Source organism: Chenopodium album, chromosome 10 (genome assembly GCF_948465745.1).
Source record: "Chenopodium album chromosome 10, dcCheAlbu1.1, whole genome shotgun sequence".
NCBI lineage: Eukaryota > Viridiplantae > Streptophyta > Magnoliopsida > Caryophyllales > Amaranthaceae > Chenopodium > Chenopodium album.
Window position 1 is genome coordinate 9,071,507 of NC_137843.1, and position 12,833 is coordinate 9,084,339.

A 12,833-nucleotide genomic window follows, 5' to 3' on the forward strand; every position below is an offset into this window, starting at 1 on the left:
TTTGTATTATATATGTTTAATTTCATTTTTCTTTCTTTTAGGTTTTTGGTGATGGGTTCAGAACTGGTTCTCAAGCTTCAAATGGAAAAGGATTCAAAAATAGTAATCCTTCAACTAAATCTACTCAGCAATCTTCAGCTAATGTAATTTTTATTCTGTTTTGAACTTAAACTGTCATTGTTTTGAACTTTCTATGTTATATTTTGAACCTTTTAATTTTGTAGTTGTTTGAAGGTGAATCATCCAACAATTTTGCAAGACCTAATTCTTTTCAGCCATCCTCATCAAAAGCTTCAAATACAACTAATGTTCAGCCTTCCTCTGGAAATATTTCAAGAGCTACTCATCCATCTTTTTCAAATGTAATTTTTTTTGTTGAATTTTTTTAATTTTTTCTTGAATTTTTGTTTTATTATTCTAAATTAACTTGAATTTTTTGTAGGTTTTTGGTCAACAAGGTTCAACTAATTCTTTTCAGCCATCCTCATCAAAAGCTTCAAATTCTTTCCCAACAACTAAGCCACCTTTAACAAATGTAATGTTTTTTTTCTGAACTTTTTGACATTATTTTTGAACTTTTGTTTTCAGTTTCTGAACTATTTTTAATTTCTTGTAGGTTTTTGGTCAACAAGGTTCAACTAATTCTTCTCAGCCATCCTCATCAAAAGCTTCAAATTCTTTCCCAACAACTAAGCCACCTTTATCAAATGTAATATTTTTTGCTGAACTTTTTCACATTATTTTTGAACTTTTGTTTTCAGATTCTGAACTATTTTTAATTTCCTGTAGGTTTTTGGTCATCAAGCTTCAACTAATTCTACTCAGCCATCCTCATCTAAAGCTTCAAATTCTTTTCCAATAACTAAGCCACCTTTATCAAATGTAATTTTTTTTGTTGAACTTTTCGAGATTATTTTTGAACTTTTGTTTTTAGATTCTGAACTATATTTTGAACTGACAAATGTTTTTTTTGAACTATTAACTTTAAGTTCTGAACTAACCTTATTTTTCTTTAGGTTCATGGTCATCATGTTTCAACTAATTTTCCTGCAACTGGTTCTCAGTCTTCTGCAAGAAATGTAACTTTTTTGTTCTGAACTTTCTTTCATTTAATTTGAACTTAAGGCATTATAATCTGAACTATATATTTTTTTTTAGGTTTCAAGTGGTTCTCAGGCTAAAAAAAGGAAGGTATCTGAAGTGAATCATAACAAAAGTTTTCGATATGAAACTAGTAAATGGGCTCAAGTAAGTGTGAACATTTTTATTTTGTATTATTGTTTTTTTGTATAATTTTTTTTTTTTTTTTATTATTGTTCTTTTAATTTTTGTGTTTTTAGTATTTTGATGCCGGTCGCAATGCAAGGAATGAAGGGTCTCATGCTTCTGGATCTTCAAATGTTTCAAGTTATGATGCAATGTTATCAATTTTTGACAAGACAAGTAATTCATAATTTTTCAATATATGTAATAATATTCAAATTCTTATATATTTTCAATATATTTGAAAATTTTTGCATGATAAAGTTTTTGTTATTATTTTTTAATCAAATTTTATATTGACAAACATGTTTTATAAAATGAACTACTAAGGATTAATTTTTGAACACAATGTTAATGTCAACATTTACTACAAATTTTACATATTTATGTCAATTTCAATCCAAATTAAAAATTCAAACAACATTTGTCTTCATCAAACATCAAATTCAAACAAATTACATAAAATCAATGTCTTTTGAAATGTCAATAAATCTAAATTTTAATTCTCCTCCATTCTTCTTCTTGCTGCCATTTTCACTCTGTATCCTTCTTTGTTGGTGGGGCTTAATATTATTTCTGAACAATATTGAACTCTAAGCTTCCTTATTTGATCAACCTGAACATTAAACCCGAAATTATATAGTTTTGAACAATATATGAAATTCTTTGAACATAACAAGAAAACATTTGAACAGTATTTTTGATACTCACATTATTTGCTTTCAAATCACAATTCCATTCTACCAAAGGCTCTGTTGTGTATGTTTCCATATGTTTCATCAAGTAAACACCACAATTTTTAGAATCCAAATTGCTTCTCCATTTCATCTTGATTAAATCAGTCTTGAAACTTAAGACTCTAGCAACATCGCTTCCTGTATAATCCTTTGTTCGCATAAAATATGCAAAAGCTTCTAGCTGTAAAACATAAAAATATACTTTTTGAACATCTCAACTGAATATACTGAACACAGTCTAAGAAGAAATTGAACAAAAAATAATTTAGTACTTTACCATTTTTTGAGGATTATCTTCATATTTGGTAGATGCTTTGATATTCATTGGAAGCTTCCTGTTATCAATCAAATCAACTGTGCTATTGTACATGTTGATACATAGCAAGTAGAAGTGACCAAATGCAGCCACGGGAAAGAAGAATTCCCTATATTTTTTTGTGTTGGAGATACCACTGTTTGCCATTTCATAATTCAGTCTTTCAACAAACTTCTCATGTCTTACTTCTTTTGTGGTGTTCACACTTTCACCCTTGTTTGTGCAGACAATCATCTGCAATTAACCATTAAAATAATGAACAGTTATTATAAATATAATGAAAACTTGTCAAAATATACTGAACAGTTTGTAGAAAAATATTAAATAAGGTTCATTTAAGAATATTGAATATATTTTTTCTTACGTATGGCATTGTGGAGAAGTAAATGCTATGTTTTTTGTCTTTGGTGTTCAGAATATGAGCCCAAGCATCGATAACTGCAGTGTCCACCTCTTCATCTGTTCCAAGTGTCCTCATTTCTTCCCTATTGACACTATTTTCTCCATCATGGTACAGTACTTCACTGCCAATACAAGAAAAAAAAACAAATTAAGTTAAGCTTCAATTTATTATTTGAATTATATAAATAAATATTTGAACAAAGTAAATTAATTTTTGAACAACGAAATTATTTTAGAAAACTTACTCTTTAGGACCTTCACTGAATGCATAATCAGATAAAGTTGCTTACATTGCACTAACATTTTTGAACAAATCCACATATTTAATCATGAATGGGGATTTTAGGCAAGCTGGCAATTTTGTAACTTCTCTTCGTGGTCTTTTGTTTGCATCCACAACCTGTTTTGTTTTTGGTCTATTGTAACAATATAAAAGTATTGTTAGTTTTTTTGAACTATACGTTTATATAACTGAACTGTATGTGAATTGCTAATGAACTTCTATTGAATATATATGCTCTTATACAGTTACCCCTTTGATTTTTCAGAAACTTGTTTTTCTTTTCCTGCTTCTTCTTTAGATCTGTAGATTTGAACATAAAACAAAGACATATGAGCATCTAATACAATTATTTGAACACAGAAAAATAATATAGTAAATATATCATTCAATAATTCATAAATACATATGTATTTGTACTTGTTCTGATTTCATCCAAAATATTTATGCTGACTTTTTCAGCTTCTATCCTAGTTGTCCAAAAAATTACAGATTCGTTACATTACTTCCAAAATATTTACATATGTTTTTCTTTTTCTTTACTACCCTACTGCCCAAAAAATTACACTTAGATGTTCAGATAGAATTACATTACCCTTAATAGTGAAAGTCCTTTGAAAGTGGGTTCCTCCAAATATCATCAAGTGTTGCATCATTGGTTTCAAATATATTGGTAAAGTCAGTGGGATCATCAAATATGTCTTCAAAAGGCACATCTGTTGACTTTCTAGGTGCATCAGCTGCTGCCATTTCAAAAGGCACCTCCTTTGCCTTTCCCTTTCCACCAATATCAGGCACTTTTTTCTCATGACCTTTCTCTCCTCTGCCTATGGTAAGTGTTAGGTCAAGAGTACTTTTCCCAACAACAGTACTCTCTTCCCCTTGATCTGCACTTTCCATAGAAAAAGGAGCAGTTGGTGTTGGAGGAGTTTGAAGTTCCAAATTAAAAGCACTTTCCATGTTATAATCCTCCCTCATCTTCTCTTTTGCTCTTTCTCTTCTTTTCTCCTTTTCTGTTTTTTTTCTCAGCTTCTCTTCTTTCTGTTTCTTTTTTCTCAGCTTCCTTCTTCTCCAAATACTCTCTTTCAATCTGATCAATAGCCTTCAAGAAAGCCTCAGTTCCAAAGAAAGCCTCATCTTCACTCAAATTGGAAGCATCACTCATTCTTTTCCCAATAAGACCTTCAACACTTTTGATTATCATGTTGTTAGGGAACAGATTTTTCCCTAGCTTCAGCTTCTCAGACATTTTTGAAACACAAGTTCCCAAAGTCTTGACAATCTCCATCAAATCATCCATAAATTCCTCCTGTTTTCAATATAAAATCATTCACTTAAGTTTACAGTATTTTGAACATGCATTATAAGTTGATGAACATCAGAAATATAAAGAATGAATATGTAACTGATCTGATTATCAAGTATTAAAGTGTCCTTTATTATTTGAACTTTATACTAAATCATTTGAACATTTATCATAACAATCTGAACAATTATAAATAAAATTTGAATAGAAAAGTAAATGGACTTAATTTAAAGTATTCTTTAATGATGTTATGACTGATTTTATAATTCATTATAAGTTGACGAAAGCATTTGAACATGTTTCATAACAATCTGAACTACTGGAAAAGAATTTTGAACAGAAAATAAAATGAACCTTGGTTGGCAAATTCTCATATGATTCAGCACTTTCTTGTTGTTGAACTTTTGGTTGTTGCTGTCCAGGTATTTGTATTCTTTCTAGCACACTTCCCAATCCAAATGTAGACTTTCCCTCTAATTTCATTCTCTCTTGAATCATATCTCTATTCCAAGTTGAAATTATTGGGTATGTCCTTGGTTGCTCAATACCTCTTTTTTGCACTCGATCACAATACAACAACTGTGCCATGACAAAAGCATACCAAAACATTATTTCCATTACGAATTTTTAAAAAAATGAAACCAAGATATGCATTAACATCTTAAACAAACATAATTAAAAACCTTGAATTTTTAACATATTAATATATTGCATTAAAATTTTGAACACTCATAAGAAAAAACCTTTAAACAAACACAGGAAAATAAGAAATTAAATTTTGAACAGTCATACAAAAACTTTTGAACATAAGAATAAAAGTTATAATTTAAATTCTTTAATAAGGCAAACACATTTTGATCATATGCGTTTTTTAATTTTGAACTAATAGGTATAACTTTTGAACATTATGCAATACAATATGAACAAAAATTTTAAATAACAAAAGTCAGAAGCATACCAACAGGAAAGGCAGTGGTCCCTTGAAAAAACCCTTGGTGTTTTGTTTCCACTCAGGCACTGTGGAAATCAGACTTTGTAGAACATATTTGCACCAATTCAATTCCTTTATTTCATCACAATCTTGAATTGAGTGTAGGAATTTGTAGTGGCAGTGAAGGTTTTGGCTTGTTTTCATCATTGAGTTCACAGCAAGCACAAGGAAATCTATTTTGAACATTTCAGTTGCTTCCCCTGTGTTCTTCTCTTTTGACTCTATGTCTGTCGCGACATATTTCCTCCTGTGCAAAGCTTGCTGATCCCTCTTGTTCTTCTTTTCTTCCTCACTTTCATACTTCTCAAATATCCACTGTGTTCTAGGGCTTCCGGTTTTGCACCCCCACATTTCCCTCCACCTCATCAATGGTGTCACTGACTCCAAATCTTCATCTTCTTCTTCTATCTTCTTTGGCTCTTTTTCTGTAACAACTTTGTTACCTCTAGGTACTCCATATACAATCTGAACATCTTGTTCAGTGATCTCCACTGTTTTGTTAAGTGGCAAGTAAAGAGTGCTGCTGTTTTCTTCAAAATGTTTTAACAGCCAAGCACAAAATACTGCATCATTTTGAGGCAAATTCACAGAAAGAAATGCCCCAAATCCCATATCCTCAACTGCTTGTTTTTGTAGTGGGGTTAAGTTACTTACAAACTTCATAAACTTAACATGACCCACTCTAACAGTTAGCTTATCATCTTCAACCTCCTCATCATCACTCAAGTTCACTACATTATCATCAATCAGCTCATCTTCATCAACTTTTCTCTTTCTCTTTTTCTCAATCTTCTCAACTTGTTTTCCTTTGTCCTTTTTTTGAACTTCTTTAGCCTTTTTCTGAACTTCTTTTCCCTTCTTCTGAACTCCCTTTTTAACAACCTTTCCTGAAGGTTGTCCTCCTTCCTTTCCACCAGTTTTTTCTCTGATCTGAACCCCCTTCTGTGTTTTTTGAACCCCCTTTCTAATGTTTTGAACTCTATTAAACTCTGATTCTGGAATAACCTCTGCTTCAACAGGACTTTTTGGCCCTTCTGGGGTACTTTGGCTGCGCAACACTCTTGTTGTTGTAGGTGTTGTAGGTGTTGTGTTCTTCCTTTTTTTTGTAGCTACGTGCTTCCTTCTCCTATTTAAATAATTTATATAAGTTAAAAAAATATTTACATTTATGTATTTAAATGAACATTACAATATAATAAAATGATCAAAAACATATTAATAATTTACCTAGGCTTTGGCTGACTATTATTGTCACCATTGCTTCCATCTGGTTCAGAATTTCCTGTAGGTTGGTCACTATTGGGCTGACCATTATTGTCACCATTGCTTTCTTCTGGTTCAGGATTTCCTATAGGTTGTTCAATATGTCCTGTAGGTTCTTCAGGAATTCCTGGTTCTTCAGTTGGGACCATAGAACTTGTTTGAGGTTGAACAGGATTTCCTTGTTCTTCATTTGGGACCACAACACTTGTTTGAGGTTGAACAGGATTTCCTTGCTCTTCATTTGGGACCACAGCACCTGTTTGAGGTTGAACAGGATTTTCAGAATTTGGTTGAGGTTTTTCAGAAATTTCAGGTTGGAGTTCAGAAGTTCCTTTTTGTAGTTCAGAAATTGTTGATGAGGGTACAGAAGTTTCTGGTTGATTTTCTGATGGGATTTCAGTCATTTGTGGAGGTAAATCAGAAGATTTTTTTGGTTCTTGGTGTTCAGTGGGTTGGTATGGTAGTTCAGATGCTTTAGGATGTTGTTCAGATGCTTCAGGATGCTGTTCAGTGGGTTCTCCAGCATTTGGACTGTTAATAAAGTAAAATTACAACAAAATCAACATATTATATGAATATAAACTAAATTTTATATGAATATAAACCAAATTTACATATTATTTCTGATTAATATTTTGCTATAAACTAAATTTGTAGGTGTTCAGTTATTATTTTTAAGTAAATCAAACTAAATTTGTAGGTGTTCAGTTATTATTTTTTGTCATTCAAATGTATTTCATGGGTTGTTCAAAAAAATATCCAAAATTATCATAATTCATCAATATACAATCAAATATAGTTATAATATTGTGGTTTGTTCAGTGCTTTTTTTTTATTGTTCAAAATTTTTTAAAGGGTTTTCATCTGAAAACTTAATAATTAATTATTATCTATAATTCCATTACAAAGTTAAATGAAATATGTTCAGTGGCTATTCATTGTTGTTCAAAAATATATCAATACATAATTAAAATTGATAAACCTGCATGCATATATACAAACATAAATGCAAAATTCTGGGTTGTTCAGTGTTTGTTTTTTATTGTTCAAAATTTTTTTAAGGGTATTCATCTGAAAACTTAATAATTAATTATTATCTATAATTCCATTACAAAGTGAAATGAAATATGTTCAGTGGCTATTTATTGTTGTTCAAAAGATTTTTGTGGGTTGTTCAAAAATATATCAATACATAATTAAAATTGATAAACATGCATGCATATATACAAACATAAATGCAAAATTCTGGGTTTTTCAGTTGAGTATTTATAATTCTTCTTCAAAAAAATAACATATATTCACATTGAACAGGAATCATATGAATTAAAAGTTCAAAATATACCTGTTTGATGGACTTTCTGAAATTACTTTGTTTAATTCTTGCAAAATTTTGTGATCAACAATTGGACTTGCTTTTATATCTTCCAATTTCTTCGTTTTTGGTGTTTTCGTTTTGAACATCTTAATTAATGTCCTGTTCAACAAAATTTTGTACCAAATTATTTTTCAATTTCAAAAATTAGGGTTTAAATTGCTCGTTTTGTTAGTAATTAGAACAAAATATTACTTACATATTATCGTCTTCATCATCAGACGAACTTTGTTGCGATTTTCTACAAAAAAAAAAAAAAACAAAATTATATCTATTATTTAACATTTCAAAAAATTAAACAATAAAAACTTAACAAATTGATCAAAATCGAGTAAAAATCAAAGTTATTGGAGAGATGTTCACCTTTTTGAAGGTGTTTTCGGTGAATCTTCTTCGTTCGCCATGGAATTGCAGTAGTTTTTAGAGAGAGAAATTTAGAGTTGAGTGAGAAAAATGAAATGAGGAGAGAGAATTGCAAATGAATTTATTAGATGAAGCTTTATAATTTATGAGAAGAGAGAGAATGATTTAAAATGATTAAAAAAATAAATTGGCGGTTATTTAAAAAAAAAAAAAACTGAAAAACGGAACTCCGTTTTTTTTTCTGGGTTGGGCGTGTTTTTTGTTTGGGCTGTGTTTATTGGGCCGCGTGTGGGCTGGAGCATGTAGTTTACTGTTCCTTAAAATTCACAATACGTTCTATGATGATGAAGTATAGAATCCATTCCAACTATTAAACCAAAAAACTTTGGACTAGTATGGATTTTAAAATTCATACCTCTCTAATATGAGATTTCATAACAATTCATTCCAATTTGATGAACCAAACACCCCCTAAAGGATGGCTAAGGTTGAACTTCGACCGAGGGCCTCAATTAGGGGGGGGGGGGGGTTATGGAGTTTTTTTATGATTATAAGGAATTATTAATTTGAACGCATTTTTTTAGCATACATTACCGGCCTGAAAAAACCCATAGTAATAGAGCCAATACCAAGATATCTTTTATATAATTTAACAATTCATTCCAATTTGATAAACCAAACATCCCCTAAAGGGTGACTAAGGTTGAACTTCGACCGAGGGCCTCAATTAGGGGGGGGGGGGGTTATGGAGTTTTTTTATGATTATAAGGAATTATTAATGTGAACGCATTTTTTTAGCATACATTACCGGCCTGAAAAAACCCATAGTAATAGAGCCAATACCAAGATATCTTTTATATAATTTAAAAATTGTTTTCTAACTTCTCACCAAATTCCTTCAAAACTCAATTCCAAGAAGAGTACTTTTTTTTTTTTTTTTTTTTTGTGCCAATAATCTCCAAAAAATATATTTTTATAAATTTCACTTTACTATTTTTTTCTTTCTAAATATACATACTACTTACATCCCATGCGTTAGCACAGATGCAGTCTAATTTTTAAAAACTTCACAAAAAAAAATACGTAATATCGCTATAACAAGTCACATAGAACTTGTATAATACACAAACCCTAACCAATAAATAAATAGTAATAAAAACTAAAATCAATATAGAAATTCAGCAGCATTTACGTTACATCCCATTTGCATGAAGGTGTTAGTTATTTCCTAAAACTCGATCACAATATATATAAACACATCATTAAAAAAAAAAAAAAATAACTTAGACCAATAAATCAACTTATTATAAAGTCATTATATGATCATGCATATCCCTTTTCGTCCTTATTTATTCAGCATCTTAGATTTCATAGAAATGAGTTTAGAAAACCTCATTAAAATAGTATATTATACGTGCTTTGGGTTGCAATTATACTTGATTAAATTGGCTCGTAAACGTCTTCGGTTGCTAATCCTCGAGGCTGAACTGGAGAGCATTAATCCCAATTATATCCTTCCACATGACGTACATAGATTGTAATTCTATTTTTTTCCTACAAATGTCATGTACGTTGTATCATGTTCGGAAATTAATTCTAATTCTTGGTAGAATTATTTTTTTTTCTACAAATGTCATGTACGTTGGATCATGTTAAAATTATTTCTACTTCCATATGACGTATCTTGTCGTAGTCTATGACTGTGATATAAAACTAAATCAATTGTTTGATTTGTTATCTTGTCTTAGTTATATATATATCTTTTATTTTATATTTAGTCGATAATGTTTGATTATTGGTAATTAAGTAAAAAAAAAATTGAGTATTGTTGAATGATTATAAGAGTTTGGGGTTCAATAATTTGGATGTGTATGTAATTCTATGTACTACCTCCGGTTCGAATTACTTGCAACTTTTGCCATTTTGGGTTGGTTCACATTAATCGCAACTTTTCATTTTCTTTCCTTTTTTAGTAAAATTTTAGGATTGAAATTACCATTTTACCCTTATTTTTTTTAAACACTACTTACTTAAACTACTAACCTTATCTAATTAAACTAACCTATTGATTAATTAATTTAACCATTCCCACCAAAAAAACCCCTAACTCTTTAAATTCCCCATCACCCCAACCAACAAAATTGAATGCTCCCATTCAATTCATCTGATGAATATGGTTGAGTTCATTAATTCTGGAGAATTCTCCAAAACAAATCCCCCCCTCCAAACCCTAGTTCATCTTCTCTCACTCCTCCCTTTTTGCCGATTCTCCTCCTCCTCCTCCTCCTCCTCCTCCCCTCTCTCTCTCTCTCCTCTGTTTCTGGTTTCTCACCTTTCTCCCTTCTTTAATTCTGTGTTTTCTTACTTGGAGTCCCACAATGACAACCCCAAATGACAAAAAAAAAAAACCGACCTTTATTGCCATGAATCACTTGGTTCAAGCGGATCTAAGAGGAGATCTGAAAGAACCACCTACAAGCCGCAGCGAGGAACGGGTAACATGAAACCCGTTCGTCGTGCTTCTATCATTGCTAAGAGGAGGATTCTTGGTGCTAAGCTTGCTGATTACAACAGCGATAAGGAAGATAAGCCTCAGGAGATTGTCCCTGAGGCTAAGGCCGATGATGAACCACCCACTGAACAAGCGTTGGTGGTTTCTGCTGAGGTGAGTCCTGAACCTTTGGCTGTGGCTGTGGCTGGTCCTGGTGATGCTCCTGCTGCTCCAGATATTGTGGTTGAGGTTTCTGTTGCTGGATCTGAGACTGGGGAGTCTAACCCAATAGATCTGGACGTTGCTGAAGTGGGTCAGCTTTCTGAGTCCCTGAACGCGAAGACATCCTTCCCCTGGCGTTATACACTTTAGATCTGGCCTCCCGAACGGGATGTCTCGCCGTGAGGTGATTGAGGCTTATCTGCAGATCTACTACCCTCAGTTCAACCCTCCTCCTAACTGAAAGTGCAGCGTAAATTCTAAAACCCTAACTTTTTTTTATTATCTCTGAAACACGTATTTTCTTTTAAAATCTAGGTTAAATTTTGGTTTGTTGGATTATGTTGGTTATGTGTTGTTGGAAATATGTTGTTGTTGGATTTTGTATGTTGACTTCTTGTTTTGTTGGATTTTGTTGGTTCTGTGGTGTTGGAATTCTGTTATTGTTGGATTTAGTTGGTTGAATTCTGATTTGGTGGTTTTAGTTGATTGTATAGTGTTTGAATTCTTATGTTGTTGGATTCTGTTGGTTCTGTGGTGTTGGAATTCTATTATTTTTGGATTTTGTTGGTTGAATTCTGTTTTTGTTGGATGTTGTTGGTTTTTTGGTGATGGAATTCTGTTGTTGTTGGCTTTTGTTGGTTGAATTCTAACTTGGTGGATTTTGTTGGTTGTGTGGTGTTCGAATTCTTTTTTTGTTGGATGTTGTTGGTTGGAATGCTTGTCTCTTGGACTGTGATGTCTATGATGTCACTTATTTGTTGTTGGTGAAAACCTTAAAAGTTCCCTATATTAGCATCATGGCATGTTGTAGTTGATGTGGAATTGAATTACCTTTCCATTTGAGTCCCTACTTATGAATATGTATGTTCTATATTAGATGCATTCAGTCCCTTATTCCATAAATGCATCTACTTGTTTGATTTCCATATGATGATGGGACTCATTTGATAGCTACTTGGGTGGTCTGGATGCTCCTGAAACCTCTGTTTCAAGTTTCTGTTGAGGTACCAATACTAGGGGTGTTCAAAAATACCCGACCCGATAACCCGCTGACCCTACTTAATTTTGCCTGGTATTTTTTAAAATTTTTAAAAATTAGCGGGTCGGGTACCCGACTCGATAAAAAATCGGGTCATCGAGTCGGATCATGGGCCGAATTTTATAAACGGCGGGTACCCGCTGACCCGTGTATAAGTTTTTTTTTTATTATTTTTTTTATAAAATAAATAAAAAGCTTTCAGTACTTTTATTAGGTTATAAGGGTAACATGGTTTATGTTTTAAAACTTCCATTCTCTCTCTTCATTCAGCCGTCATCCCCTATTTTTGCTCTCTACAATTTGCATAGTCCCTCTCCCTTCAATCTCTCCTCCTCCCTAATTTCCCATCTTTCCCCTTTGTTTACATGTGCTTCCATCATTGGTGTTCGAATTCATCTCCATCTTGTGTCGGCTTACTCGCAACCTAGGCGCGGTGCGGTGGCTCACTTGCTTCGATTTTGACTTCTTGAGCCCACTTTGCTTGCATTATTCATGCTTAGATCTGAAAGAAAGTTACAAGGTTGCTACATGAATGGAGTATATTTGTTATGTTAGGGATGCAATATGTTTACCCAGTTTAATGTGGGTTTTGTGTTTTACAATTCAATTAGTAAATTAATTTTTATTTTGTTAGGGTAAAGCATATTTTATTATTGATTTGATACAGAGTACTAATTATGTTGAATTACAATCTTTTGATTCTTAGAATTGGGTTTTTGTTGTGATTGTATAAATGAAAATATACTAATATGGAGTTGTAATATTACTTGTTTTTTTTTCAAATATAA